Source organism: Bombina bombina, chromosome 12 (assembly GCF_027579735.1).
Source record: "Bombina bombina isolate aBomBom1 chromosome 12, aBomBom1.pri, whole genome shotgun sequence".
NCBI classification, from domain to species: Eukaryota; Metazoa; Chordata; class Amphibia; order Anura; family Bombinatoridae; genus Bombina; species Bombina bombina.
The window spans coordinates 129,417,479-129,437,413 of NC_069510.1; positions in this window are offsets into that span (position 1 = coordinate 129,417,479).

Here is a 19,935-nt window from a genome sequence, read left to right on the forward strand (position 1 = left end):
ATACACATATGATAACGCAAGAAGACAGGGTCACAGTGCGACTCCTTTTATCTTTATGGAATCAAGGGTTTATCTCCGGAGGGGAATTATTGAACAGGGGGGATTAATCACATAATTTATTTTATTACGATTATGATGTGAAATGTGTTAGATGAGGCTCAGGCAGATGTTGGAACGTACAGGATATACTTTCGTTTTTGGAATTTGCGCAGCCTGTAAGGCTTGGCATGCTTTTTTCCTATAGCAGGGTTGGTCCTGCATTGCACACCTTGTGGTTACACTGATTTCCTCTTTCCTGACTGTGTGGTTTACCAGAGAAGAATCGGTTTCTCTGTTTGACCTGGGTCATAGGAGGTGGTGAGTGCCCCAGCCATTGAGGGTATAAAGGTGCCATTTTATCTTATTATTTATAGTCTGCTTTATAAGCGCAAGCTATGGAGGATTCTGATGCGTTAGGGGGTACTCCCTCTTTACCTAAATCTAATACCTGTCTATATTGTGAGGAGGCCACTGTATACCCGCCTGCTCAATTATGTTCCACATGCCTTGATAAAGTTATCATATCAAAGAAAGTTAATGTTTGATACCACTGAGCAGTCCACTTCTGAGGAGTCTCCGTCCCGTGAGGTGCACACCCTACAGTCCTCTCCTAATACACATGCATCTTCCCGTAGCACTCCTAATCCTCCATCGGGAGGGGCACTTTTACTGCCAGATTTTACTGAGCAGTTACAAACAGTAGTGTCTGCGGCCTTTAGTGCTTTACCTTGCCCTGCTAAGCGAAAGGTTAAATATTGCTATCCTTCCCAAGGGTCATCTACTAGGTTTTTGGATTTATCTGATACACGATTATCCAATGATGAAGGCACCTCTGATACTGCAGAGGGTGCTATTTCTGGGTCGGAATCTGCTGCCTCTAGGCCTCCAGCTGCGGTGGAACCAGACTTTAGATTTAGGGTTGAGCATTTACGCTTTCTGTTGAGGTTCCAGAGCCCAAATTGCCTGAGGAACCGTTGATTCCTAAATTAGATAAGGTCTACGAGGACAGGGTTGAACCACTGACTTTCCCAGTTCCCGTAAAGATGGTGAACATTATTAAGAATGAGTGGGAAAGAATTGGCTCTTCATTTTCCCATTCTTCCTTTAAAAAATTGTTCCCGGTCCCGGACTTTTAATTGGAGTTGTGGGGCTCCATTCCTCAGGTGGATGGTGCTATCTCCACGCTTGCTAAACGCACTACTATACCGCTTGAGGATAGTTCGTCTTTTAAAGAGCCCATGGATAAGAAAATGGAAACTCTGTTAAGAAAGATGTTTCAACATACAGGATAGTTATTTTAACTGGCAGCGGCTGTTGCTGGAGCGACTACCTACTGGTGCAACTCCTTATCTGAGTTGATTGAGGTGGAGGGTCCCCTCAACGTTATTCAGGAAAGAATTAAGGGTGGCTAATTCTTTTATTTGTGATGCAAATATGAAAATTATTCACATGAATGCCAAGGTTGCAGGTTTTTCAGTTTAAGCCCGTAGGACACTGGCTGAAGTCCTGGTGTGCGGACATGACTTCCAAGTCAAGATTTCTTTCCCTCCCTTTTAAGGGAAAGTTTCTATTTGGTCCAGGCCTGGACTCAATTATATCCACGGTTACTGGAGGCAAAGGTGCCTTTTTACCACAGGAAACAAACAACCTAAGGGACAACGTCAGCAGCCCTCCGCAAAGCCCGAGCAATCCAAGGGGACTTGGAAGCCGGCTCAGTTTTGGGATAAATCCAAGCAAAGCAAAAAGCCCGCAGAGACAGTCGGCATGAAGGGGCGGCGTCCGCTCTGGATAGTGTAGGGGGCAGACTGTCGGTCTTTTCAGATGCTTCGTTTGGGGACATGCAAGACCCGTGGGTCCTAGAGGTCAACGCTCAGGGATACAAGAAAGGTGTCAGGTCTCATCCACCCAGGGGCAGATTCCTCTTATCAAACCTGTCTTTAAGGCCAGAAAAGAGAGAAGCCTTTCTGGGGTGCGTGAGGGATCTCTCCTCCCTAGGAGTCATTGTCCCAGTACCTCTTGCAGAAAGAGGTCTGGGGTATTATTCAAACCTTTTTGTGGTCCCAAAGAAGAAGGGAATTTTACGCCCGATTCTGGACCTAAAGTGCTTAAACAAATTCCTATCTGTCCCCTCGTTCAAGGTGGAGACGATAAGGTCCATCCTTCCCTTAGTTCAGGAAGAACAGTTCATGACCACTATAGATCTGAATGATGTTTACCTTCACGTTCCAATCCACAAGGAACACTTCAAGTTCCTAAGGTTTGCGTTCCTGGACCAGCACTTCCAGTTTATTGCACTTCCGTTTGGTCTAACTACTGCCCCAAGAGTCTTTACAAAGGTTCTGGGGACTCTATTTGCAGTGGCCAGAGGCATAGCAGTAGCACCATACTTGGACGATATTCAAGCACCATCTTGTCATCTGGCAGAGGACCATTCGAAAGCCCTTCTATCTCTTCTTCGATCTCATGGATGGAAGACAAACTTAGAAAAGTTATTTTATTCCCAGTACCAGGGTGGAATTCCTGGGTACTATAATCCATGAGGATATTTCTTACAGACCAGAGACATTGCAAGCTAACTTCTGCTTGTCTTGCCCTCCAGATCTTCTTAAGGCCCACTGTGGCTCGATGTATGAAGGTGATTGGTCTCATGGTGTCCAGCATGGACATCATTCCTTTTGCCAGATTCCATCTCAGACCACTACAGCTGTGCATGCTGAGACAGTGGAACGGCGATCATTCGGATCTGTCTCAACAGATTTCTCTGGACAACCGGTCGAGAGAATTGCTCTCCTGGTGTGGACTCTCCTCATATTAAGGAAAGCAAAATGATGCTTACCTGATAATTTAATTTCCTTCTGTATGAGGAGAGTCCACGGCCCCTGCCTGTTTACTCCGATGGACGAACCAAATTTTATTTTCCCCCCCCCACGTCCGGCACCATTTATACCCTGATATTTCTCCTACTGTTCCTTGTTCCCTTGACAGAATGACTGGGATGTGAGGGAAGTAGGGGGGAGTATTTAAGCCTTTGGCTGGGGTGTCTTTGCCTCCTACTGGTGGCCAAGTTCAGTATTCCCCAACAGTAAGGAATGATGCCATGGACTCTCCTCATACAGAAGGAAATTAAATAATCAGGTAAGCATAATTTATGTTTTTGACGATCCATCACACTACAGGCTGGGAATCATTGTTGGCCTAGTGGGCAGCACTCCCAGGCTCTATGGGAGTGTTGGTGATGTCACAAAGGGGGCAGAACCGGGAAGCTTAGTGTTGGAGATTCATCAAAACCCTCAATCTCAGCTCCCTTTGCAGCTACAAACCTCCAAGACTTGTCTGCTCTTTCAAGCAGTGATGGTCTTGTGCAGTACCACGAAACAGATCTTCTAAAAAATAAAGTAAAAAAAAAAAACACATGGGGATTTGCTTGGAAATGTGAAATAAAAAAAAATCTGGTATGTCTAGGGACCCCCTAATGAAGTTTATTTTCAAGTAGACAGGTCCCTCTCTTTAAAAAGGATATTCATTTTGGCTGTATAGTGATCACTGTAAGTTACAGTGAACAACTTGCAAGAAAAAAATGCTTTTATTTATGTACTGCACAATGGGACCGCTCTAACTTATATTATAACCCCCAAAAGGTATGGATCTCTATTTCACATGTGGCTACCCTTGATGACAATTTAGTAAGCGGATCCCATTAACAGCAGTGGTTATTGAGCTATTTTCAATATTTACTAAAATCATACTATATATATATATATATATATATATATATATATATATATACACACACACATACACACACATACACATACATATATATATACACACACACACACACACATATATATATACACATACATACACACACACACATATATATATATATATATATATATATATATATATATATATATATATATATATATACACACATACACATATATACACATACATACACACACACGCTCTTTTTGCTATCTCACATGTCATAAATAAGAAATACTCTGCTGGGCCTGCTGGAAAAAAAACAACATATAATTTGTATGGGTCACTCACTTAAAGGGACAGTCAACACCAGAATTGTTGTTGTTTAAAAATATAATCCCTTTATTACCTAGTTTTGCATAACCAACACAGTTATATTAATATACTTTTTACCTCTGTGATTACCCTGTATCTAAGCCTCTGCAAACTGCCCCTTATCTCAGTTATATTAATACACTTTTTACCTCTGTGATTACCTTTTATCTAAGCCTCTGCAAACTGCCCGCTTATCTTAGTTCTTTTGACAGATATGCATTTTAGCCAATCAGTGCTTACTGCTTGGTATCTTCATGTGCATGACACACATGAACTAACGCCCTATAAGGGTGAAAAACTGTAAAAATGCATTCACGTAAGAGGCGGCCTTCAAGGTCTAAGAAACTAACATATGAACCTACCTAGGTATAGCTTTTAACTAAGAATACCAAGAGAATAAAGCAAAATTGGTGATAAAAGTAAATTGGAAAGTTGTTTAAAATTATATGACCCATTTGAATCATGAAAGTTTATTTTGGACTTGACTGTCCCTTTAAATTTGATTTACAAGAGGGTTTAAATGTAGGTAGCAAAGATAGCTCAAAATTGGCTCAGCACTGGGATCAAAACCCTAATTAAATGCCCTAGTTTGAAATTAATGCTCGATTCGTATCTCTATTTGGTAATCACAATATTTGTAGTGTTGGCCTCTACATTTCATCTTTATAAGACCTCCAACTGTGCTCTGATTCTGTGTTAAAGGGCCAGTAAAAATAGTGCATTTCCAGTTGCTATATAATAGCAGTAAAGTGGTATTGTTCTTCCTGTGCGACAGGGCTGAGATTATAAAGTTTTTTTTTTGAGGAAGTATAGAGAAGGAACTAGAATATAATTGAGGGGGTAAAGGATTGGATAGTTCCTTTTTACTTTTGCCGTCCTAACTGATGGAGGATCCCGCCAACAGTATCTCTGGAGAAGAAAAATTAAATCTACATGCATTTAATTAGAATAACCACCGTAAGGACAAAGTAAAGTAGTACATTTGATAACAGTACATGGCATTTTTTTTTATAATTACTATAAATTGTATCCTGTCTGAATCAAGTTTATATGGACAGTCTACTCCAGAATGGTTATATAAAAAGATAATCCCTTTATTACCCATTTCCCAGTTTTGCATAACCAACACGGTTATATTAATATATTATTTTACTTCTGTGATTACCTTGTATCTAAGCCTCTGCAAACTGCCCCTTATCTCAGTTATATTAATATACTTTTTACCTCTGTGATTACCTTGTATCTAAGCCTCTGCAGACTGCCCCTTATTTCAGTTCTTTTAACAGACTTGTATTTTAGCCAATCAATGCTGACTTATAAATAACTCCACGGCGTGAGCTCAGTTTTATCTATATGACATACATGAACTAGCACTGTCTAACTGTAAAAAACTGTCAAAATGCACTATAAAGAAAATTTGATGATAAAAGTAAATTGGAAAGTTGTCTAAAATGGCATGCCCTATCTGAATCATGAGTTTAATTTTGACTTCCATGTCCCTTTAATGGGACAGTACAGTAAAAAAATTACATTTGATGAAAGGTAGGCTGGGAGCTAGCTGAGCACATCTGGTGAGCCAATGATAAGAGATATATGTACCCACCCATCAGCAGCTAGCTGCCACTAGTGCATTCCTGCTCCTGAGCCTACCCAGGTATCCCTTAAAACACAGTGTCTGTTAACATGCATGCTGTTCCTTTAAACACGGTGCCAGTTAACATGCACACTGTCCCTTTATACACAGCGTTGGTTTACATGCACGGTGTCCCTTTAAACACGGCGTCAGTTTATATGCACAATGTCCCTTTATACACGGCATCAGTTTACATGCACAATGTCCCTTTATACACAGCGTCAGTTTACATGCACAATGTCCCTTTATACACGGCGTCAGTTTACATGCACAATGTCCCTTTATACACGGCGTCAGTTTACATGCACGCTGTCCCTTTATACACGGCGTCAGTTTACATGCACGCTGTCCCTTTATACACAGCGTCAGTTTACATGCACGCTGTCCCTTTATACACGGCGTCAGTTTACATGCACGCTGTCCCTTTATACACAACGTCAGTTTACATGCACGCTGTCCCTTTATACACGGCGTCAGTTTACATGCACGCTGTCCCTTTATACACGGCGTCAGTTTACATGCACGATGTCCCTTTATACACGGCGTCAGTTTACATGCACGCTGTCCCTTTATACACGGCGTCAGTTTACATGCACGCTGTCCCTTTATACACGGCGTCAGTTTACATGCACGCTGTCCCTTTATACACGGCGTCAGTTTACATGCACGCTGTCCCTTTATACACGGCGTCAGTTTACATGCACGCTGTCCCTTTATACACGGCGTCAGTTTACATGCACGCTGTCCCTTTATACACAGCGTCAGTTTACATGCACAAGTCAGTTTACATGCACGCTGTCCCTTTATACACGGCGTCAGTTTACATGCACGCTGTCCCTTTATACACGGCGTCAGTTTACATGCACGCTGTCCCTTTATACACAACGTCAGTTTACATGCACGCTGTCCCTTTATACACGGCGTCAGTTTACATGCACGCTGTCCCTTTATACACGGCGTCAGTTTACATGCACGCTGTCCCTTTATACACGGCGTCAGTTTACATGCACAATGTCCCTTTATACACGGCGTCAGTTTACATGCACGCTGTCCCTTTATACACGGCTTCAGTTTACATGCACGCTATCCCTTTATACACGGCGTCAGTTTACATGCACGCTGTCCCTTTATACACAACGTCAGTTTACATGCACGCTGTCCCTTTATACACGGCGTCAGTTTACATGCACGCTGTCCCTTTATACACGGCTTCAGTTTACATGCACGCTATCCCTTTATACACGGCGTCAGTTTACATGCACGCTGTCCCTTTATACACAACGTCAGTTTACATGCACAATGTCCCTTTATACACGACGTCAGTTTACATGCATGCTGTCCCTTTATACACGACATCAGTTTACATGCACGCTGTCCCTTTATACACGGCGTCAGTTTACATGCACGCTGTCCCTTTATACACGGCGTCAGTTTACATGCACAATGTCCCTTTATACACGACGTCAGTTTACATGCACGCTGTCCCTTTATACACGGCGTCAGTTTACATGCACGCTGTCCCTCTATACACGGCGTCAGTTTACATGCACGCTGTCCCTTTATACACGGCGTCAGTTTACATGCACGCTGTCCCTTTATACACGGCGTCAGTTTACATGCACGATGTCCCTTTATACACGACGTCAGTTTACATGCACGCTGTCCCTTTATACACGGCGTCAGTTTACATGCACGCTGTCCCTTTATACACGGCGTCAGTTTACATGCACGAGTCAGTTTACATACACGCTGTCCCTTTATACACGGCGTCAGTTTACCTGCACGCTGTCCCTTTATACACAACGTCAGTTTACATGCACGCTGTCCCTTTATACACGGCGTCAGTTTACATGCACGATGTCCCTTTATACACGGCGTCAGTTTACATGCACAATGTCCCTTTATACACGGCGTCAGTTTACATGCACGCTGTCCCTTTATACACGGCGTCAGTTTACATGCACGAGTCAGTTTACATGCACGCTGTCCCTTTATACACGGCGTCAGTTTACCTGCACGCTGTTTAGAAGATATTTTTTCCAGATCTGCCTGTCACACTGTTTATTGTACAACCAGCTCAGGAAGCTAAGATTCACCGAAACAAGCAAGTGGAAAAAAATCTCTTCATATCCATAAGATAACAAAAATATTACACGGCTGATTAAATAAGTTAGGTAATGATATACATTAAAGGGACAGTCTAGACAAAATTACAACTTCATGATTCAGCTAGGGTAGGTAATTTTAAACAAGTTTCCAATTTACATTTATCATCAAATTTGCTTTGTTCTCTTGGTATTCTTAGTTGAAAACTAAACCTATGTAGGCTAATTTCTAAGCCATTGAAGGCTGCCTCTTATCTGAATGCATTTTACATGTTTTCACAGCTAGACAGCGCTAGTTCACGTGCGCCATATAGATAACACTTTGCTCACGCAAGTGGAGTTATTTATGAGTCAGCACTGATTGGCAAAAATGCAAATTTGTCAAAAGAACTGAAATAAGGAGACAGTCTGCAGAGGCTTAGATAAAAGGTAATCACAGATGTAAAAAGTGTATTAAAGGGACAGTAAACACCAGATATGTTATTGTTTAAAAAGATAATCCCTTTATTACCCATTCCCCAGTTTTGCATAACCAACAGTTATATTAATATACCGTTTACTTCTGTGATTATTTTGTATCTAAGAATCTTCTGACAGCCCCCTGATCACATGGCTATTTATTTATTATCTATTGACTTGCATTTTAGCCAATTAGTGCAGTGTCTGCTACAAGTCACGGGCGTGAGTACAATGTTATCTATATGGTTTACATGAGCTAGCACTCCCCTGTTGTGAAAATAAAATAAAAAAAGCATGTGATAAGAGGCGGCCTTCAAGATCTTAAAAATTATCATATGAGCCTTCCTGGGTTTAGCTTTCAACTAAGAATACCAAGAGAACAAAGCACATTTGATGATAAACGTAAATTGGAAAGTTGTTTTAAATTACATGCCCTATCTGAATCATGAAAGTTTATTTTTGACTTGACTGTCTCTTTAATATAACTGTTGTTTATGCAAAACTGGGGAATGGGTAATAAAGGGATTATCTATATTTTTAAACAATATCAAGTCTGGAGTAGACTGTCCCTTTAAACTGAAAATGTAAAATACTTTAGGATAAAATACACACTGTGTGGAAATAATATAAAATATTAAGAACTTATTGAAGGCTACAAAACGAAAATGCACAATTCATTATATGGAAATAATTTCAATGATAAAAAATACAAGCTTAAAATGGAAACCGCTAATGTTTTTTGTATCCAAGACAATAAACATGTTTAGAGATCACTTGAGCGGAAATGTATTTAGCAAGACATAAAACAAAGATATTAAATATATCAATAACACTTTACATAATTTGTGACTTCATTTTTCTGAGTGTATGGAAATGGAATTCACTATTATTCCAGTAGGTGGCAGTCGAACCTTATTTCTTTACCAGAAATGTATAGGGATATCAAGATACTTGTAAACTTGATTTGGAATGTTTGACACTTAAAGGGACATTAAACACTTTGAGATGGTAATTTAAAATTATAAATAATTTAATGTCCCATTAAAGGGATATTAGACACACATTATAAGCTGCATGATAGTGTACTTTCGTATCTGAGAAGGTACAGTTTAATTTAGTCAAATGAGCACATTGTTTTATGTGTTTTCTTTTCACCGAACAAACTAATATTCATATGTAGCACAAACTCCATTTAACATGTGCAGTTAAGTAAAGAGATCGTGGTAGCCCACCCTTTTCTCTTTACTTAACGGTCGCCATATAAACTGATGCCTGTGAGCGCACGACGACCCCTTCTTATCATGGAATGAGAATCGCTGATCAGAGCTCCGGATCGGCAATTCCCCTTTTTTGCAGGTATGATCATTGGTGGCATAGTAGGTATATGGGCGTGCCGGTGATGTCACCACAATCGTGCGTAATGACATCACAGAGGGGCAGGGCTGCAATATGATAGGCAGGTAATGAGCTGGATGAGGGGGAATTGCTGTTCCAAACCCTCTATCTCAGCTCCCTTACGAGCCATAGACTTCCAAGATGCCATTTGAAAGAGAATAATTTAAAAAGAGGATGGTTTTGGTCTTGGAAAGCCAATACAAAGCAGATGTATAACCAAAAAAGTATAAACACTATACATGGGGATTTATATGGGAATGGGACATTATATACTCCATAAACAAATGTGTTATGTCTAGAGACCCCAAATAGAGTTTATTTTCTAGTAGACAAGCCCCTCTCTTAAAAAATGTCTTTCATGGTGGTGAGAGTCCACTATCCATTACTCCTGGGAATTACTCTTCCCTGCCACTAGAAGGAGGCAAAGATCAGGGAAGCATAAATTATGTTTTCTTTCATACAGGTGGTGAGAGTCCACAATCCATTACTCCTGTGAACTAATATCCAAGCTGTGGAGTCCACGAGTAATGAGACATAAAGGGTAAGATTAAAGGTTTTTTTTTTTTTTTCCACTGAAAAAACGAAATAAAGAACCCAAAAAGGGAATATATATATATATATATATATATATATATATATATATATTTAAATTAATCAACAGGAAAAAATAAATCAAAGGTTGCCCCAGAAGAAGCAAAAACATAAAAATGATAGAATTTAGTAAAATATGCAAAGAAAAAAAGTAGCTTCCTTTCAAATTTGGTCAACAGAAGCCTCATTCTTGAAAGCCCAAGAAGTGGCAATTGATTTAGTAGAATGAGCAGTAATCAGTTTAGGTGGAGGCTGACCTACCTCCAAGTAAGCCGCCTGAATCAGAAGTTTATAAAGAAGAGGCCAAAGAAACGGCAGAAACGCTCTGCCCTTTCCTGGAACCAGAAATGTCAACAAACAAACTAGAAATCCTTAGTAGCTTCAACCTAATATTTCAACGCTCTATCAACATCCAGATTGTGCAAAGAACTCTCAGAAGATTTTTTGGGATTAGGACACAAAAAAGGGACATCAATTTCCCGACTGATAATGCCTGAAGACACAACCTTAGGCAAGAAATCAAATGTGATCCATAAAACTGCTGTATCCTGATGAAAGATAAGATAAGGAGGAACACACGAAGGAGCAGATAACTCAAACTCATCTGGCAGAGATAGCCAAAAGGAACAAAACCTTCCTAGAACGAAGATTAATATCCACTTTATGCATAGGCTCAAAAGAAGGAGCCTGCAAAATCTTCAAAACCAAGTTAAGACTCCATGGAGGAGAAATTGCTTTAACTTCAGGTTTAATTCTAACCAAAGCTTGAAGAAAACTATGAATGTCTGGATGATTAACAATCTTCTTGTAGAATAGAACTGAAAGAGATAAAATCTGACCCTTCAAAGAACTGATGGATAAACCTTTATCCAAACCATCTTGCAAAAATGGCAAGATCCAAGGAATTATAAAAGAATGCCACAAAAAAACATCCAAACACCAAGAAATAAAAGTCTTCCAAACCTTATAATACATTTTTCTGGTAACAGGCTTACCAGCTTGTATCAGAGTCTCAATAACAGAATCAGAGAACCCTCTCTGTTTAAAAACTGTCCATTCAATCTTCATGCTATCAAGCTTAGATATTTGAGACCTGGATGCAAAAACAGACCTTGAGATAGAAGGTCTGAATGGAGAGGATATGGCAATCTGAACCAGTTCCGCAAACCAAATACTGCGAGACCAAGTCAGAGTAATCAGAATTACTGATGCCTCCTCTTGTCTGACTTTGGCAAGAAGAACCAGCGGAGGAAAAACTATCTCACTGAACGCATCTAGTTGAAGAGACCACTACCCTGGATAAAAGGACTGACGACTGAGAATATCTGCTTCCCAGTTGTCCACTCCAGGAAAATGAAGAGCAAAAATTAAACAACTATTGACTTCTGCCCAGGAAAAAATTTGCAATACTTTGCTCATGGTTAGGAGACTGAGTTTCTCCTTAATAATTGACATAAGCCACTGCTGTGACATTGTCTGTCTGAAAACAGAGATATCATTCCCTTTTCAATAAAGGCCAACTCTGAAGGGCTCTGAAAATTGCACAGAGTTCTAGAACATTTATAGTTAACCTTACATTTTGAGAAGACCAAACCCCTTGTGCTCTCTGATACCTCCAGATGGCCCCCAAACTTAAAGACTTGCATCTATAGTGATCACAGAGCAAATAGGATGAATAAAAGAAGCCCCCTGTGTAAGCGGATGATTCAGCCACCAAGACAAAGACTGGCTTGTTCTGAAGTCTAGATGTATTCTCTGAGATAGCTGAGTATGATCCCTGCACCATTGCCAAAGCATACAAAGCTGAAGAGGCCTCACGTGAAAACAAGCAAATGAAATAGCATCTGACACCACAATCATGAGACCTAACACCTCCATGCAAGTAGCAACTAAGGGAAACAAAAAGAGACTGAAGGTTTAGACAGGCAGACACTTAACTTTACCCTTCTTAGATCAGTCAAAGATAGTCTCATCTGAACCCCCAGAAAAGTAACCTTTGTTACTTTACAACCATGTTGTTTAGTGCTCCCTTACCATATGAAGGCAGATGCCTAATTTTTCCATCTGCAGTCTCCGCTGTCTGACAGTGGGGACCACAACATGCGCCTCTGTGTTGGCCATCGGTACTACGTCAATACATTACGCTGGGGTAAGTGCTGTGTGATGTAGTACCTACGTCCAATTGGCGCAAGGGGTTAAACAAACATAAAAGTGCAAAATAAATAAATAAAATAGGCTCTTAAGCAGTGATGGCCAACTACCTAATACATCTGAGGCACATATCAATATTTTAGAAGCATTCAGGGGCGCCTATACATTTCATGGCTATGGAAAACATAAATAATATATTTCCTAACTGTCCACATTTTTAATTCCGCTTTTTCTTACAGCCAGATAAACTAGTGAAGACGGCTGCCCATTGGCCATCCCTGTTCTAATTTGTTATATGCAACAATAGTGCTATAATAAAATGCATTAACTAACCCTGCAACGGGTTTAAACGCATAGTTAAAATCAACTTGAGAGCAGCAGTGCTGTACTAAACACATCTGATAAGCCAATGTTAGCACCTAGCTACCAGTAGTGCATTTATGCTTTAAAGCAAAGGATACTAAGAGAACAAAGTAAATTTGATAGTAGAAGTAAACTGAAAAGTATCTTAAAATGACATGTTCTATTTGATTCAAAACAAGTTTAAATTGGACTTTAATGTCCCTTTAAGATTTGCCAATATTTTGTGAACATGAGAATGAGCTTCTGTGCAATGGCAATAGTTCCACGAGTTGTTCTAGCATCTTGTGTCTCTCTCTGAGCTTTTAACCGGTTACTAGACATATGACGGCCATTAGGCAAATGGTAACTATGGCATAAATCTAGCTTAAAGGGACACTAAACCAAAATTGTTTCTTTCGTGATTCAGATAGAGCATGCAACTTTCTAATTTACTCCTATTATCATTTTTTCTTCATTCTCTTGCTATCTTTATTTGAAAAATAAGCCAGCTAATTTTTGGTTCAGTACCCTGGCCAGCACTTGTTTATTGGTGCTGTCCAATCAGCAAGCACAACCCAGGTTTTGAACCAAAAATGGGCCGGCTTCTAAACTTACATTCTTGTTTTCAAATAAAGATAGCAAGAGAATGAAGAAAAATTGATAATAGGAGTAAATTAGAAAGGGGAAAAATTTGGGTTCAGTGTCCCTTTAAAGCATTGGCAATTTAAGGGTTAGATATATATGTATGTACATATATTATATATATATATATATATATATATATATATATATATATATATATATATATATATATATATACAATATATATTTTGCATACAAAGAGAGAAGCGCTCTACCAGGAACGAACAACAGCTCAGTGGCTTGTTCTATGGCGATTTACCACCCGGAAGCAGCCTCTTTTAGACCAGTGTGCTTTTCACAGAAGAAAACTTTCCTGAAGTATATCAGTCTGATCCCGCCAAGTAAGGTCAGTCCAGCCCCGAAACACCAGGCAATTCTCCTCTGAACAAGGAACATGACAACCCCAGACGATCGTTTCGGCCTCCTATGGGCCTCGTCAGTGAGGTGCAGCCACATTCCTCTAAGCACACTGGGCAAGGAGTCCACGTCTGGTTTCCCCCATCACCCATAGGGAGACTTCCCCAGGGTCATAATAATTTGCATACAAAGAGAGAAGCGCTCTACCAGGAACGAACAACAGCTCAGTGGCTTGTTCTATGGCGATTTACCACCCGGAAGCAGCCTCTTTTAGACCAGTGTGCTTTTCACAGAAGAAAACTTTCCTGAAGTATATCAGTCTGATCCCGCCAAGTAAGGTCAGTCCAGCCCCGAAACACCAGGCAATTCTCCTCTGAACAAGGAACATGACAACCCCAGACGATCGTTTCGGCCTCCTATGGGCCTCGTCAGTGAGGTGCAGCCACATTCCTCTAAGCACACTGGGCAAGGAGTCCACGTCTGGTTTCCCCCATCACCCATAGGGAGACTTCCCCAGGGTCATAATAATTTGCATACAAAGAGAGAAGCGCTCTACCAGGAACGAACAACAGCTCAGTGGCTTGTTCTATGGCGATTTACCACCCGGAAGCAGCCTCTTTTAGACCAGTGTGCTTTTCACAGAAGAAAACTTTCCTGAAGTATATCAGTCTGATCCCGCCAAGTAAGGTCAGTCCAGCCCCGAAACACCAGGCAATTCTCCTCTGAACAAGGAACATGACAACCCCAGACGATCGTTTCGGCCTCCTATGGGCCTCGTCAGTGAGGTGCAGCCACATTCCTCTAAGCACACTGGGCAAGGAGTCCACGTCTGGTTTCCCCCATCACCCATAGGGAGACTTCCCCAGGGTCATAATAATTTGCATACAAAGAGAGAAGCGCTCTACCAGGAACGAACAACAGCTCAGTGGCTTGCTCTATGGCGATTTACCACCCGGAAGCAGCCTCTTTTAGACCAGTGTGCTTTTCACAGAAGAAAACTTTCCTGAAGTATATCAGTCTGATCCCGCCAAGTAAGGTCAGTCCAGCCCCGAAACACCAGGCAATTCTCCTCTGAACAAGGAACATGACAACCCCAGACGATCGTTTCGGCCTCCTATGGGCCTCGTCAGTGAGGTGCAGCCACATTCCTCTAAGCACACTGGGCAAGGAGTCCACGTCTGGTTTCCCCCATCACCCATAGGGAGACTTCCCCAGGGTCATAATAATTTGCATACAAAGAGAGAAGCGCTCTACCAGAACGAACAACAGCTCAGTGGCTTGTTCTATGGCGATTTACCACCCGGAAGCAGCCTCTTTTAGACCAGTGTGCTTTTCACAGAAGAAAACTTTCCTGAAGTATATCAGTCTGATCCCGCCAAGTAAGGTCAGTCCAGCCCCGAAACACCAGGCAATTCTCCTCTGAACAAGGAACATGACAACCCCAGACGATCGTTTCGGCCTCCTATGGGCCTCGTCAGTGAGGTGCAGCCACATTCCTCTAAGCACACTGGGCAAGGAGTCCACGTCTGGTTTCCCCCATCACCCATAGGGAGACTTCCCCAGGGTCATAATAATTTGCATACAAAGAGAGAAGCGCTCTACCAGGAACGAACAACAGCTCAGTGGCTTGTTCTATGGCGATTTACCACCCGGAAGCAGCCTCTTTTAGACCAGTGTGCTTTTCACAGAAGAAAACTTTCCTGAAGTATATCAGTCTGATCCTGCCAAGTAAGGTCAGTCCAGCCCCGAAACACCAGGCAATTCTCCTCTGAACAAGGAACATGACAACCCCAGACGATCGTTTCGGCCTCCTATGGGCCTCGTCAGTGAGGTGCAGCCACATTCCTCTAAGCACACTGGGCAAGGAGTCCACGTCTGGTTTCCCCCATCACCCATAGGGAGACTTCCCAAGGGTCATAATAATTTGCATACAAAGAGAGAAGCGCTCTACCAGGAACGAACAACAGCTCAGTGGCTTGTTCTATGGCGATTTACCACCCGGAAGCAGCCTCTTTTAGACCAGTGTGCTTTTCACAGAAGAAAACTTTCCTGAAGTATATCAGTCTGATCCCGCCAAGTAAGGTCAGTCCAGCCCCGAAACACCAGGCAATTCTCCTCTGAACAAGGAACATGACAACCCCAGACGATCGTTTCGGCCTCCTATGGGCCTCGTCAGTGAGGTGCAGCCACATTCCTCTAAGCACACTGGGCAAGGAGTCCACGTCTGGTTTCCCCCATACAATATATATATATATATATAAATAAACCAAAATGTAGAAGCGCACGCCAATGGGATTTTTTTAGTAAATGTTACACTTTATTTGTGAACGTTTTCGGATCTATACGGTCCATCCCCAGACAAAAAAAAATGTACGTATAGGACCGAAAACGTTCACAAATAAAGTGTAACATTTACTAAAGAAATCCATTGTAGTGCGCTTCTACATTTTGGTTTATATTTTGCTTTGCTGCACCCGGGGTTGCTGGTTTGCTGATGTCTGAAGTGCGCTCTGCCTAACGTCTATATATATATGTATATAGTTGTATTTTTAAAATATGCATTAAATGGATGCACAGGGGACCATCCATTACTGGTGGAAGATGGGATTTGTACAGGTATAAAACCGTTCAGTAGTTTCAACTGATCACCAGACAGTAAGAGACTGGTTTTAAAAATAATTCTGAGGTTTTAACAAGAATGGACACATAGAGGAAGTGTGAGGTGGCTGTGAATGGAGATGTGGGAAGCCACAGAAAAGAAGTGAGATTTTTTTTATTGAATGTGCAAGTTAAAAAGTGCAGCCCAGTTCAGCTATTACAGAGTGCACTTTATAAAACATAGCGTAGTAGATAGATAGATGGCGCTGGTCTGTAAAGTGATTTTTCTCTAATGATGAAGAGAAAAACAGGGCTTGAGGTATATATAGCTACCAGATAAATATGGGTAGTTATCTGTTAGCTATATATACCTCAAGCCCTGTTTTTCTCTTCATCATTAGAGAAAAATCACTTTACAGACCAGCGCCATCTATCTATCTACTACGCTATATCTACACAGTCCTAGAGGAGAGACTGTAAGAAGGCTGCGGTCTATCCTAAAAGGAGAGTATTAGTTCTTAGTTTGTTAACACATTTGTATTTCTTTTTTGTATTGTGTATATTTTTGTTCTCCTTTTTGCTTGTATTTCACTTTATAAAACATGTCAGCCGTATAAGATCAGTCCAGGACTAGACCCAACTGCTAGAGTAAATATATAACACACACTAGCACACTGAGAAAAACCCAGGACGTGACCCTCTCAGCAAGTAAGAAGAAAGTAATAATGCAGAATACACAGAGCTGATTACTTACAGTAGATGCAGGAAAATAGGGGATTTGTGTACTTAATACTTGGGGGCCAATTTATCATAGTGTGAGTGGACATGATCCGCTGTTGGCATTTATCATTGCACAAGAAATTCTTGTGAAATGCTTGTGCAATGACGCCCCTGCACATTCGCGGCCAATCGGCCACTAGCAGGGGATGTCAATCAACCCGATCGTATCCGATCGGGCTGATTGCTGTCCGCCGCCTCAGAGGTGGCAGACGAGTTAAAGAGAAGCGGTCTTATAACCACTGCTCCTTAACTCCTGTTTCCGGCGAGCCTGAAGGATCGCGCGGAAACATGCATACTGGGCTTAGTAAATCGGCCCCCTGGAGACAGGAAGCTGAGAGCAAGCAAAGCAGAGGTCAGTTTATCTTTATGACAGGCAAAGGGTAATCCAAGAGAGTGGTCAGGCAAATCAGAGGTCAGTATCACTTTGGGCAGGCAAAGGGTAATCCAAGAGAGTGGTCAGGCAAATCAGAGGTCAGTATCACTTTGGGCAGGCAAAGGGTAATTCAAGAGAGTGGTCAGGCAAATCAGAGGTCAGTATCACTTTGGGCAGGCAAAGGGTAATTCAAGAGAGTGGTCAGGCAAAGCAGAGGTCAGTATCATTTTATGGCAGGCAAAGCAGAGGTCAGTATCACTTTATGGCAGGCAAAGCAGAGGTCAGTATCACTTTATGGCAGGCAAAGAGTAATCAAGCACAAAAAAACACAGGTCAAAAAAGCACGTACCCAGGATACAAGATGAATCCAACAAATGGGCCCAGAAGATCCGTCCCGCAGAGGATTTAAAGATGTCATCAGAGTGGGTCGGCAGAGAGACCGCGTCGGATCCGGGAGCCACGGCGGCATGGTGAGGATTGGATCCATGACAAAACACTAACAGGCCCATTTATCAAAGGGCTTGCGGACCTGATCCGACACTGCGGATCAGGTCCGCAAGACCTCGCTAAATGCGGAGAACAATACGCTCTCCGCATTTAACATTGCACCAGCAGCTCACAAGAGCTGCTGGTGCAACGCCTCCCCCTGCTGACTCGCGGCCAATCGGCCGCCAGCAGGGAGGTGTCAATCAACCCGATCGTATTCGATCGGGTTGATTTCCGGCGATTTCTGTCCGCCTGCTCAGAGCAGGCGGACAGGGTTATGGAGCAGCGGTCTTTAGACCGCTGCTTCATAACTTGTGTTTCTGGCGAGTCTGAAGACTCGCCAGAAACACGGCCCTTCAAGCTCCGTACGGAGCTTGATAAATGGGCCTGTAAGAATTACTAAATGCCAGATCACATTATTTATCTGTTATGTCAAACACATAGCCAGTTCAAGTGCAACACGTTTATCTAGGGCTATGATGCAGAGCAGGTGGTTCTGATGACTGGGTTTTCTGAGTGATATCTGGTATATGAAGAAGTCTGGTTTACTGACAGTAATAATACCAGCTTTGTCAGGAACTTGCCAGTGAAGCTTAAATGGAAGGTCAAGTCAGGAGCATTGCTTAACTTTTTCCAATAGCTGACTCAAATTAATAGTTATGTTCATTCATCAATTTATTGATATTTATTGTTAACATTATTTATTTTCACCTTTTAATTCCTCTCCGTTTTCTTCGTATTAACCGCCCGCCATACTCCTGTTATTGAGTGACATTCCTGGTATCCAATATATCGTCTAACCCCGTGGCGTCCAGCCCCTTTTCTCTCGCGTCACTACGAAGTTCTGCGCATGCGTTAAAAAAATACACGTCATCGTCGTCCTGCTCGTTCACGCTACGCGCATGCGTTGTCCCTTCTCACAATCTCTTGATACATTGTATCCGCGACTACGCTCGATCGCAGCAGAGGCAAAAATATTTTTTAAAAAACGGTAAGACTGATTACGATCTTTCCTGCATATTTTCAAAGCTATTGCGGACATATTCATTGAATACAAAGTAATGATTTTTACTTCAACGCATGCGCTACTGGATGTACGAAACGCATGCACATTTAGAAAATACTGTTGTGCACGAGCGTAGTCCGCTTGTAGGAACTACAGCGACGTCACAACAGATAAATAAGGAAGTGTGGTAGGGGCGGAGCGAATAGCGAGACCGGAGGTATTATATATATAATTTTTTTGTGAAAACGAATAATTTTATATAAATATAAACTTAGCGACTGGAATATTTGTATTTTAAGGTTTGCAGTGGTGTATTGCAATATGCAAAAATTGACCTTCACTTTAAAGGGACAGTAAAGTCAAAATTAAACATGCATGATTTGAATAGGGCAGTTTAAAACAACGTTACAATTTATTTCTTTTATCAAATTTGTTTTGTTCTTTTAGTATCCTTTGTTAAAGAGTAAACTTGAGTAGGGTGATAGGAGCATGTCATAGAAAAACATAAAAATCCATTTATTAGAAACATTAAAAAAGAGAGCACTCAGACAAGGTACAAACAGAAAAGGACTGTCTATAGCCAACATGTCAGTTCAAGTCACTGACTTAGTGTACCCAGGGCCGCTACTAGAAATTTTAGGGCCCCTGACTTAACCATTAATAAGGCCCTAACCCCCCCCCCTCTCCTTTGACATGTGCAATTTTTGACCAAGTGACTAAAACGTATATGCACTTTATTCTTAAGTGTCTATTTAAACTTGGAAATGTTGTAAAGGTAGTAACATACACACACAGACACACTCATACACTGAAACACACAAACACACTCACACATAAGGATTCACATATAGACACTCTAGCAGACACACAAAGAAACACACTCAGACACAGACAC